This window comes from Nipponia nippon, unplaced genomic scaffold (assembly GCF_047370975.1).
Source record: "Nipponia nippon isolate SJK-2023a ecotype South Korea unplaced genomic scaffold, ASM4737097v1 scaffold_5, whole genome shotgun sequence".
In the NCBI taxonomy this organism is placed as follows: domain Eukaryota; kingdom Metazoa; phylum Chordata; class Aves; order Pelecaniformes; family Threskiornithidae; genus Nipponia; species Nipponia nippon.
Genome location: NW_028262369.1, coordinates 77,323,396 through 77,336,771, shown reverse-complemented (window position 1 = coordinate 77,336,771; position 13,376 = coordinate 77,323,396). Strand labels below are relative to the sequence as shown.

At 38.1% G+C, this 13,376-nt stretch overlaps 1 long non-coding RNA gene across 1 annotated transcript in view; it reads right to left on the bottom strand.

The window, feature by feature from the left end:
- Positions 1–13,376, bottom strand: part of LOC148052350 (uncharacterized) — a 70,782-nt gene that overhangs the window by 4,397 nt on the left and 53,009 nt on the right. Inside the window, exon 3 of the long non-coding RNA XR_015698875.1 lies at positions 7,434–7,507. This is a non-coding gene — a long non-coding RNA (uncharacterized LOC148052350). The remainder of the gene's footprint in view (positions 1–7,433; positions 7,508–13,376) is intronic.

Below are 13,376 nucleotides of genomic sequence, written 5' to 3'. Positions count from 1 at the left end.
TGTTTATCAACTGTCTTTATATGTTTGTCTACTGGATCATATTTTATACCCAGGGTATGCCTATATTGTCTCTCATGGAGAGCTATGAGCCCACCTGAAAGGTGTAGTGAGAAGGCTGCTGGTAGATGTACTAACTTGGGGTTGCTGTTGCAGGAGCATACGCTGCCTTTCAGTAGGACTTACTGACTTGAGCTAATGATGCTGCTCCCAGCTTGGAGCTGGCTTGGATCTCAAAGGTACGGAGTGCGGAGGAGCTTGTTTGCTTCAGCAGCAAAGTCCTGTGAAGATCACAAACCCTGAGGCAGGGATTATTGCTTTATTCTCTGTTTACTTGTCATGCTGGGGCTTTGAGGTGCTGTAATGGCACGTATAATGAACAAAACCAGAGTGGAATAATAAGAGAAGCTAGCACATGATTTTTTTTTGTTGTGGGGAACTGATGGTCACATAGATAAAGATGTAAAGCTCATGATCTGTTTTCAAGTAATAAAAAGTATTTATTCAATATTTGCTCAGTGTCAAATATTTTCTCAATAAACGAGAACTTCACTGCAAATTGATAAAAGAATAAAATAATACAAAATGAGAAGGAAAATATTTATTAGATAGTCTCTGCCTTTAGGCGGGTTCTTGTGACATATTTTCAACTGGAACTAATTTCTAACAAAGGTTTCTATTTGTTAATAACTCTAAGACTGGCTGTGGAGTGGTAAAAGAGGTAAGGACTAAACATGAACAAAAAAGGCCTTTATTTTCACAGAGAAAATTTTGGATGGTTTTCAGTTTTTACTTGAAACATTCTATGTCTGTAAGTTTTTTTTTTTTAATAATGAAAAGTCAGTTTTCCAAAGATAAGAGATACATTTTAGGGAAAAAAATACTTATGAGAGTAGTCTGCCACTGAAGAACAGTTTTGATAGCAAATATTTGGCCAGCCTGAACAACAGCCCTGCTTTTCATGGGAAACTGTTTCCATTTTCAACACATACTGCTACTTCTTTCTACTTTGCCCGCTGGCATAGACAAGAATCGCAGATTCCCACTGGTGCCTGGGAGCCTGGCTGTACCACTCCCCAGGGTGCCAAGCCCCTGGACCTCTTTGAGTACCTTGAACATCACAGCATTTCATCGAAATGGCAGCCATTTAGTTTTTCATTTCCGAGAAAGAAAAAGTGTGATTTTGCTCCCTAACCTACGTATTGTAGCAATAAAATAATATGTTCCACGAGACTTCAGAAAAAGATATTCTGCTAAATAGACCACCGTGAGATTACTTCCTCTAGGATAACATCATTCTTTGAAGGTTTGGGAGACCTATGTTTATCTCTTGAAGAATATCACTCATCTCTCTCCCCTGCTGTCTTTCTAAAAAGTACCCCCTCCTATGGAAAAATATAATTTTACAACTGCTCACTGATTTAGCCAGACATATCATGGGTTCAAAGTGAATTGCAGGCCGAGGATAACAGTCTGTTCTAGCTGTTTCATGATGTTTTGCATGAAAAGTACCGGGAAGATTAGCCAGATTAGGCTGTGAAGCCTGGATGTAGTAGGTAGACTTGTATGTGTTCATGTCAGAAATTCGATAAAGTGGAAGCAAATGAAAAATAAGGAAAATGGACAGATATAGTAAGTAAAGCAAACAGATTAGTCACTTAGAATGATTACAGTCGGTAGCTTATTTTCTGCTTCCTCCTTCATTCATGTTGATTTTTAGGGTGCAAATGAGAGCAATATTTGGTCCAATTTGGGAAGGTTGGGCTGAGCTTGTTTTCAGGCTTCTCTATGTGTGGAAATGAAAGAGAGTGTGAATTGCTGCATCTACTTTTTATTTTGGAAAAAAACCCCAAACAATTCTTGGAAACTGGGGGGTGGAGGGGAAGTATTCCATGTATTCCATTAATTAGATTGCCATTAATAGCTTCCTCCGTGAAAAGGCTAGGTTAAGGAACACAGTGAAAATCTCACAACCAAGCTAATTCCATTCTAATTCTACTTTTGTTGCTAACTGACAAAGGAAAATGAACCCTGTTCAGAAATCTTATTAAAAAGTCTATTCACTTATTAAATGACAAACAAGTTTTCAAAGCAAGAGGTGAGTGGACTTAATTAATAGGAAGGCCTGGTGAATGCCTTGGGAAGGAAAGGTTTGAAAGAGCATCAGAATGCCTGGAAGCTGGATTTGTTGACCAAAACATTGAAAATGTTTCTTATAGTGACTTACACCCTTGGCCACTTGAGTCAAGTTATCCCACTTTTTGGGAGAAAGTAAAATTTATGTTACTAAACAAGCAGTAGGTTGCACAATTGATGTGCTTACATAAAAGAAATGTTTTCTAGGAGCTGTTGGAAAAGCAATCATTTGTGGTTCTTTTTTCCCACTGGTAAGTCATATATAATATACAGTAAAGGGGGGGGTAAATTCCATGCCCCCCCAAACCAGAGCAACCTCTTATAGCATACTGCTTACTGGGCTGTGGATTTTAGAATCAATTATTTGTGTTAATAATTAAAAAGGAATTCAAGATGTCTACAATTTAACATAGATTTAGCCAGGCTTTTGTGGCTAACAATGTGGGTACTCAAAGCACATAAAACAGAAGTATGCATGCCCAATTATATAAGAACTAACTTTGCTTTGAATAGAAGTTTCCAAATATAAAACACATTGGCAAAGATATATCATTTTATAACCAATTTCTGGCTATGTCACAAAGCTTCATAATGAAAAGGAAATGAGGAGGAAAAAAGCACAAAACACAAAAGAATGAGTTAGAATCTGATCTTGTGCTGGCAAATATCCAGAGTGTTATAACTGATTTTAATATAATTGAGATTAGAAACTCTCCCATGTAGTGCAACAAACTGGCCCAGGAGATGAGAAATATAATTCCAACTCATTCCATGATGGCCGTGAAATAACTCTGTTGAGCTGTGCAAGAAGCTTGGTAAGCATGACGCAATGCACAGCCATACAAAAATAAATCTTTAGTACAGCTGACATTTGATGAGGGAGATTGAATTCAATTAAATATCTTTACATCTGAGTAGGAGGCGACAGGCACAATCTCTTTTCCAAACAGCTCCAGGATGCTGAATAACACTGATAGGATGCAAGGATACTGAGCATGAAAGAAAGATTTCTGCATTCTTTTTATGGAACATGAAGAGTAACCACGTTAGTCATTTAATTTTGTATTATCTTAAGTCAATGGGTTAATTTCTTTTGAGACACCCATTGGCACTGAAAAATACACTGTGCGTGTCTGAGTTGGGTGGTAGGAGGAATGAGGCTTATTAACATTTAAATAGATTTATCTGAGCACTAAAATGGGTATGCTAAGTAAATAGCTGTGCCAGGGAAACTGATTCTACCAAGTGAGCTAAGGAGACAAAGGATCACCTGATGAAGATGATGAGAGTCAGCTTTCAAAAACAATTAGAGATTATGGAAGGAATGTCACTCACCATTTCAGGTAAATGGTGGAGCATCAGTAATTTATAGAAAACAGAAGAACAGCAATAATTGTAGATGTGAAAAAAAAGACCCTACTTAGGAGAAAAAGGCACATGCAGGAAGGGGGAATTCTAACTTCAACTAAAAGTTATGTTCAAGAGTGGCAACAAAATGGGAATGTGGAAATTTAGAATATGTTTTCAGTTATTTCACTGAGGTCTGCAGACTTGCTGTACCAGCTAAAGTTTCTGGCATCTGCACAAATTTTGCTGCTATCATGTCCCTGAGGAGGGAAAGTGAGAGAAGAGCCTGTAAAGAGACAGAGATGTGGAAAATCTATGTTTGCTGATACCCTGAGGAAGGGAGAGCATGTACATCCTTAGCACTGGAGTCTTCAGAGGCCAAGAAGAGCACACAGAGTTCTGCCATGCCAAGAGCTAGGTGCAAAAGCCCAGGGTGTCTCTGCCAACAGGTGCTTTACCACGTCGGGGGACAGATGCACCAGTAAATTTTCAGTTCAGTGCCTTCCCATCATAGAAAAGCCATCTAGAAGTCTAGCATCATGCAGTCTAAAGCAAAGACATGCTAAAGTAAAAATCTTTGTTTCTGAAGGTGTATTTTGCCCCTTTAAGAAATATACAGCAGAGTCCTATGAACGTGAATAGCATGGACCTATGAATATAAATAGCATAAGCAACAGGGTAAAGAAAGTAAATCTGGGGAGCTTCAGGGCCAGGCTTAAAGTAGAAATAAAGGGAAGAAAGCATGTCCAGTGAAAAGAGATGAAGCAGTTATTCCAGTAGATGTGGAAAACTGCCAAGCTGAGATTTGCCACAACAGGCATTGGAAGTCTTCAAATGAAAAGGCCTGGGAAGCATTGCAATTACTGCGCCTTGGTTCATCTCACATGCTGCACATTTTAGAAAGCTAAATGCCTATCACATGTTTCTTGAATAGCATCCCTCGTCACAGAGTTGCAGAACTGTTTCTAACAAGGAAGCTCAGAAATAGGCTCATATGCTTACTAAATCATCAATTCTGCTGGATTAAAAAAAAAACTCAAAAAACTACATTCATAACATCAAATGGGTTTATTTTTAGTTCATAAAAATACTGCATAAGCTCTTCACAATTCAAAAACAAAGTCCTTGGAAGTAAGCCTAATTTCAGTTTTGTGAAGGTCAATATTTCAAGAACTATGTTTTTGAGTATGTTTGGGGCATTTAATAGTATTAATGTTTTTCCTTGGTGATTTTTAGATTTAATTTTAAATAATGTACTGGCAGCACTATTAAAAGTTTAACGGTTAAGGACTCAACCATTAATGTTAGTAGTGTAAGGGTACTCAGCAAAAACAATTCCACAGATTACGATCTATATGGCAGATTTTAACACTCAATTAGAACATCCTATAAAGAGAGCTCCCTAAGAGCTCTTTCTTTATTAAAAATTTCCCAGAAGATTGCTCAGAAGATCGAAAAGTGATTTTCTTTTCCTGTTTAACTTATCATATAGTACTCAATTATAATTTATAGTTAGACACTTAGATGAGGACAGCTATTCTTTAGTCTTCCAAAATTGTCTTTGTGCTTTGGAAGATGTTGTTTTGTTAACAGAAGACTGTTTGAATGCTTCTGTAAGGGATGAGAAGAAAGATTAACACATTTTGATCATTTGTACCCTGCAAAGCTCTGATGTAATGATTTAAATGTTTGCTTTCTTGAACAATGAATATATTACGCTATTATCTACTCTAGTGATGATTAACAGAAGATTGCAAAAATATTTCTCAGCAAGCAGTCATCAAGAAGAAACAGTTTAAGAAGCAATTGTGATAGCGTAGCTGGACTTCCGTATGAGGTCTATCCGTTTCCCTAGGAATCACACCCAAATGGAGGAACAGATTTGAGAACATTTTTAAGCAGGTCATAGACATTCTGCAGGTTGCCACCTTTTCAGACAATCCCTTGCTAAATAAAGAAACAAATTTCAGAACTGAATTATTGTGCTGTATCATATGCTTACTGATCCTTAGGAAAAGTTGAAACACCTAGATATTTCAGTATTAGTCACCTACTATTATTAAATCTTTCCGATATTCTTTGGTGTCTTTCTGGATTTGGCTATCCTCAATAATGTTGATTTCCCTCATGTTTCTCATTACTGAATCATGAATACATGAAAAAATATTGGTTGTCACATACAGTTATTTGGAACATCAATATATATTTGCCCTGCTTATTATGTTATTAAAAGATTCATAAGTGGAGAAAAAAATCCCAGTTCCTGACAGGTATTTGGTCAACAGATTACTGTTTGTATACAATAGCCTATGAGCTAATTTCTAGATAACCTTTACTTTTATAGGCAGCTGGAAAAAGAAGAACCGACAGGATTTGCAGTAGGAAGAATGCTAACCAATCATTCTTTTTGTTACAGATGTCAAACACGGAGGTGCTTCTAGGTTATTTCCAGCTTAAAGATTGCAGTGATTGACTTAAAGTACTGCTATACTTACAACTAGGAGCTGTTTGACTATGATCTACGTCAAAGAAAAATGCCATTCTTTGGTTTTCCATTTACAGAAAGATTTCATTATACTTGCAAGGTTCAGACATTTTTAGAATCAGAAAACATTTCCAGCTATGTTCCTGGATTCCTGGCTGTGCTGCAGCTGTTTACACAACTCCACTCTTGCATACCCAGAAGCCAAAATAGCTGAACGTGGAGGGACTGTCTGTGTGATCAGTATTGGCGCAGGGCTAACTTTCTAAATGGGCTGGCCTTGCTTTCGCTCCGTAGTCCTTGAGTGATTCTGAGCTAGGGAGCATATCTGTCCTGCTCTTACTAAAGGATCCTGTAATATCTTTCATAGATGCTTTGAGAAGGCTTTGTGGAAACAGTTAAGAAAGCTCTCAGGACCCCTTCTGGGTCAGCACTGTCATCCAGGAGCATGGCTGGACATAACCACCAAATTCAAGGTCCCTCAGGTGCTTGGCTGAAATACTGGCTACTGATCTCAGCACCGTTTCAAATCAGTGGGACAGATGCATGCTTGGTTGTATCTATCTGCTGCATACAGGTACTGCTGCGTAAGAAGCATAAGCATAACGTCATGGTATACCTTTTAAGCAAAGAAAACAACATTAGTAGACAACAAACAGTAGTCATCAGGCCCAGCTATACAGAATCACTTAAGAACTGCCAAGAACAGAGAACAATCTTTTCCCCCAATTTGTTCTACTCATTGTTTATTTTGTGAAACAGTTGATACACGAAAATAAAACTTGATTATTTAAATACACTGATAACCATATTTTCCCTTTGCAGAATGACACAAAATATGACTAGGAGATGTGTTGATTCTTGCAGGAATCAGAAGTAATTTTATTTCATCTGGAAGAAGGGGAAAACAGTCAGAATTAAATTTTTACAGTTCATGAGGCATACATGGTACCAGTGGCTTGCTTCATGTCACATCCAAGCACTGAGATGTTAGTTTTAAATGTCAATAAGGTTCTGAAAGCAATCTAGCTTAATTCCTGGGAATAAACTAAACCTTCTTTATTCTTGTGGTTTGCAGTTCTAGAAACAAAACCAGAAATGTTTTCTGCTGTAACTGGTTGAGCAGACTAGGGAGTGATGTGGTTTTGTGGTTTCCTTAGTTGTACCAGGAACTAACCAAAATACCCACTGGTCTTCTTGCCATGTCATTCTCTTCATTACTCTTCTTGAGTCATTACTACACATTACAATATGAAAAGGGAACCTCTTAGACATTCTAATTTTTTTGTTGTTTCTACTTTCATTATACTTAACTTCTCTTTTACAGTGGACTTCAAGCTTGCACGATATGGATAGTTCAAATGTCATTATTGAGTCATAATCCAACGTGCGTCATAGAATTATGAAATGTTAATCTCAGTGCACAGTGTGACAAGATAAAAGCATTAGTTCTTAAACACTCAGCTCTTACCCTTATGCTATCTTGGTTTGAATTTAATGGTGACTATGTCTCTTTATGGCATCTTCCTCATGCAAGTAGGACATCTAAAATAGAAGAAAGGGGACTAAATTAAATTTTGCTCCTGAAAATCATTTTAGTAGAACATATATTTCCAGTTGAATGTATCGAAACAAACAAGTAAATTGTAGATGAATTGGAAATTATTTAATGTTCAAAATACTCTTGATTGATGAGAGGGTAGTCTCGGAAAGCATCACTAAGGTCTTGCCCTGTTTTATTCTTCCCCGGGCATTTGCTGCTAGTGATGGGATAACAGACTAACACAAACTGTTGATCTGAACTAATGTGGCTTCTGGAGAAGTCAAAGAGAACTTTAGTGTTAAGCTGAAAGAAACAAAGAATCATGAATGGGAGTCTGAAATGCAACTCAAACGCAACTCTTGATTTTGGAAGCAAAACTGGATACTTCAGAAAGAAACACAGATCTATGAATCAATCCAATACTAAAAGAACTTGAGAAAGGGATTTTAGACAGAAGGTGAAAAAGGAAGCCAAGACAGAGTATCTATGAAGAGCTCATAGATACAGACAAACATCATGTGGGTAACGTTTCTGGCTAGGCTAAGGTTCTGTAGGATGGACCTCCTCCTTAAAAATAATGAGTGTGAGTTAGCCATGTATGTAATCAGTTAGAAATGTTAAATATATTCTGCAAAACCTAAGATGTCCCACTCTTGCGAGATATATATAGTGCCATGTCAGATTATGTTTTTCATGAGGTTCCTAATTGTTCTTGGCCCAAAGCTAATACACCTCAATTTAAATTAGACAGAAAAGAATACCTTGTATCAGTGGAGTGCAGCTTACGTATATGAGTAGCTGCACTAGCTGCTGAATATTAATATTGCCTTGGGAATCAATATATTGTCATCGCAGAGTAGACATGATTTAGTATGTTCTGACAATTCCCAAGTGGCCCATTCTTGCACTTTTATTTCAAGCCCACCATTTGGGAGTCAATTAGGAGGAGTTAATGGAAGGGGCCATACCAATGGCAAATAATTGATATGGGGTCTATGAGATTAAATTAAATTATTTGTACATAACATTGAATAAAATAGTCAAATACATGTCACAAAGCTTTATTAGTATCAATTGCTTGGGAATTTTGAAAGACAAAAACCTTAATGGCAAAATTTAACAAGCTCTGTGAGCAAAGAAAATTATGTCTGACTTAACTTTAGGTGAAGCAAGTAAAGAAAATGCTACAAGAATGCCAAAAGGCTGACTTCATAGCAAGTGGGAAAGAAAACTTCCCAACAGAAAAAAGCTGGCTGTTTCTAAGGTACAAGATCATACCAAGGCAGTTTGTCATACACATTTTTTAGAACATTTCCTAAAATAGGAAAAAGAACCCAATTGAAGAAACTCAGAGTGGGCCTTAATTCTCTTGCAGGGAACTTTCTGGTGACAGATGCAGCATGTACTGTGGGGTCATGATAAACATCAGATGCAACAGGCTCCAGCTCACCAATCCACCTCAGTGACAAAAGAAAATACCTTTCCCAAAATAGTTCCTTCTGTACACAGTAGACATGAAAGTCCTAGAGAGAACTGATGCTCAATAAGAAAAAAGCAATTTCTAAATTCTTACAGCCATGTTGTTGAAATGCTGCCTTCCATATTTTGAAGCAAGGTTCAGTAAAGAGGGTAAGGACCTGGCATCTCCGACTCAGAGAAACAACCACTACTATTCTTGTATAGATCTGCCTATTTGTGGGTGCTCAGCTGGAGGTTGGCAGTGAAGCTCTCTGAGGATTCTCCGGCTCTGAGCAAGGAGCCAAGGCCCTTACAGTGCCAGGCCAGAGGCTGTGCTTTGTCTTCCAACTTAGGATGCCCAGGCAGCATAAATGAGGAGCGGAAGGCAACTTGACCTGAGCACAAGGCAATAAGAAACAGAGCAGTCAGCAGCAGAGGGAGTGGGAAGGGGTTGATGGGACAGGCTGTAGACATAAGCATCTTGCAGGATATGAACAAAGGAATAATACTGCAGGAACCAGGAGCAGAATGTAACCATTAAAGAAGCTTTACTCCCCAAACTGCACTGTAGGACCCAGCAGATGAGTGCTGGGGTTTACAGACACTCTGCAAACAGCTGTGAAACCCACTGGCAAAGTAGGTGGTCCAAGCTGGAAAAAATAGCCTTCCCTAGCTTTCTGTTGCTCTTTGAACTCAACTAGCAAAGACTTAAAAAAAGAGATCTAAAGGTCTGGTATTGCTGATGGCCCCTTGCAAGCATGTAAACCATAACCATACTTCCATACGGTTAAAATCTGTTTTTATCCAGCAGATTTTCTTTTTGTAAATGCAGGAAGTTTCATGTGAATGCTATACTTATATTCATGTTAAAATGAAATAAAATTGATTACAAAGTCAAGCATTTAAAAATTAGAAGCAGTCAGAATTAGAGTTCTCTATGCAGCATTAATGTGTTCTATTTTAATATTACCTTGATCATAAATTTAATTTATAATTGCAGGATCATATATTTTTCCCTTAATTTAATTTACTTAGGATGGGTTAAGGCATGAAAAAAGATTGTTTGTGAATATTATCATCACCCATATATGCACTAAAAACGTGAATAAGCTGTGCAAAAAGAGCCTGAACTAGACGCAATAAAAACTTCTAAAATTATGAATTTAGTTTAGGGGGACACTGCCTCTTTCCTTAAGGGACAGAATCTAGTCTTAGATACATACAAAATTTCATATTATGACAAGTTACTCTGGGATAAGGAACTACCAGTCAAACGTCTTGCTATGCCATCCACAGGGACTCGTTAGGGCTCAGATAGCATCTCCTGCCAGTGTGAAAGATATTGTTTTTAAAGTTCTTGGTTTACTCCTTCACTTTCTAATATTACCGTAACAGGTATTCCTTTCCAGATACCAGTAGTATGATCTAATTTTGGTTCAATTTAAATTTGTATCAGAAATAGTACCCTTCTGTCCCAGTACCGTCTCCTAAATCACCAACATCAGCGCTTGACCCTTCTCATTGCCCACACAGTCCTGCCAAGTGATTTCACTGTACCACTGTCTCTTAGACCTCTCTGCCACCAAGAGAGGTGGTAGAAAGGTAATTTCGTTTACAAATACAGCTTTCACCAGAAATGGACCTGGATTGCAGGATTGCAGGTGCCTTTATTGGGAGATTAAGATGGCTGTAGCCCATCAGCACTGCTCCTGCAATGAAGGAACCGTCGTGTAGCTGGGGAGAGGCCTCTTCCTGGACAAAGCTGGATCCTGCCATACCCTCCCTAAAATAGTAACCTCTTTGAATGACGGAGGTTTGGTCAGATGGCACCACTTCCATGGTTAATACAACACTTCCAGGAAAACAATTCACCGGTGCAAAATAGCTGAGGCAGAGCACTGGTGCACACTTCTGAAGAGCAGATGATTTGCACCTTACCAGCCTGGACCAGAAGCTGCACAAAATGGGTCTGTCTGCACTGACTCCTCCACAGACTTTCTGTGACTGTGGCAGTGGTGCTGAACGCTGCCCACTCCAGCTGTGGTGAGCCGTCCTGGCTTTTTTGAAACTGTATACAATACAAACTTGGTTTGGGTTTTCTCTTCCTGAGGAGGTTTCTATCTTCTTTTCAGAGAAGGAAACAAACAGCACCATTTCTGCAGCTAGAATTCTCTTCCAATAGTGTATGAAAAATATTTTTGTTCCTCATGCTGAACTCCTGGCATTGAAACATCATCTCCCTCTAACCTGAGTTAATTTATATTTAAAGTTTTGTTTTGCCTTTTCAGCCTTTTAAAACTTTCATTAAGAGGTTTACCTAGTTCTCCAACTTATGTCAGTAAACCAGGACAGTTTATTTGTATTTGTTTGTATAAAATCTTTAGTAAATGAACAACAAATTAAATTTGTTTCATAAATGAACAGCATCATTTATGAAGTTAATATGAGTTTGTACATCTCTGTCCAATAGCAAAATTTGACTGACTCAAATGGTAAATATTTTCTACTTGCCCTTTTTACATATATATGTACCCTTTACTTATTATTTAAAACTAACTGCTTCGCAAGTTAATCAGATTAATAAACTTTTATTTGTAAAATTAAGTGACTACAATTTCAGGTTTTAACCCTTTCATGTGGCTTTCTCCACCCTGAAAATCTACAAAACCTTGCTTTTTTAATGTTTGTCCTTTCATCCACTTAAACAATTTTTCAATAACTTGTTTCAGCTCCACCTCTATTTTCACCTCCTTTCAGTAACGCCTGGGTTCTTGTAATTGCCTCTTTCCATCCCAGGTGCACCTCCATGTGCCAGGCCTGGCTCAGACATGTGCAGTTAATTGGCCATGCAGGTGTACTCACTTGAAGTTACCTACTGTTCCAAGTCAGCAAGCCTTGTAGAAAGGTCAAACAAATCAGTTCGAAGGGAAAATATATTTTAGAAGCATCCATTATAGAAGTATATTTGGGTTGCAAAGCTGAACTATTCAAGTGCTACTTTTGAGTGACTACATCAAGATTTTGTGATCTGACTCCTTTTCCTTTAAGTGATGAAGCCCTCTGTAGCACTATATCTCCTTGAACAAATTTAATTTCATTCCAGTTGTGAATATTTCTGTCAACGGGGTGGCAGGTGTTTCAGACTGGCCACTATGAAACAAAATAACTGTAACTAAAATTTCCACTTCAACATGATCAGGAATTTGCAAAGGAAAGGTACTGTCTGCTCTGGAGAGTCAGGCCAGGTGAAAACTGGGTACTGTTCCTTCCACCTCAATTGCATAGGCCTTTGTTCTGTACTTCATATCTGAATTCTTAAAGATAAAAAAAAAATCTTTTGTTTCAAGCTAAACAAAACTGGAAAGTTATGTACATACAGATCCCTGTTCATTGTTGCTTTCTCTGGTAGTTTTTTTTCCCTTTGTAAAACAGGTAGAAAAGGAGCAGAAGCACTATCAAGTCAGAGGGTAGCATAACCAAATCAGAAGAATAATTTCTTGCTTTGCTTTGCATGGGTCTAATGCCCGGTACACATGGAGCAAAGCAAAGAATCCTCTTCGTCTTTCACATAGGGGTCAGACGTGCCAATACATGTTAAGATAGTTGTAGAGTACATACTGCATAAGGATAAACAGCAAATAAAGAAGTGGATAGACTTGCTTGTTTGGTATGTGTGAGGATAGCGTAAACACCCTATTGCTCACGCTAGACGTGCTTTAACTCTGCTTATTTGCATTTGTTTTCAGCTAGATCACTCTGTGCAGACGTGGCTGAAAACACTAGAGAGTTAATAAGACCTTAACACAATTATTCAAATACCCCTTCTATATACAAATATCTGAGAAGGTATTTAGCATATAATACATTGCTGTTTCCTAGAATTATTCCTGTAGCCCAGTTTATTTGCAGAAGTTCAAAGACTAGTAAAATGCTAAAATAGTTATGGAATTATGGAATCATTCCCCCACTCACTCTGCCCCTTTCTGAATCATAAATCTCTGGCTTTGGTTTCAGCAAATGTGTGGAAATGATTGCCTATAACGAGAACATGTGAAAGGTTTTGGGTTTGCCCCACTGTGAATGAAACCAAATGCAAGAATTTCAGACGTGGTCCTGAGGTGGAACGGCAGCTCTTCAACCCGTCCTGCACTGAGCAAGGCCTGTTTATGCACTTCAGCTGCCACTCAAAGGGGTCATTGCCGTTTGCTTGGGAGAGTGCCCTTGAGCATGCATCAGTATAGCCATACCCTAGAGTGGTTTGTACTTATGTACATATATTTAAAGATGATGATGATGGTTGTAAAATGTATGTGTTCTAGCTTATGCACTATAGCATGCTTCATATAACTAAAAATCTTTATGCAGTCTGGTCATTGTCCATTTATATTTTCTGTCTTGATGGGCTTTTATCTT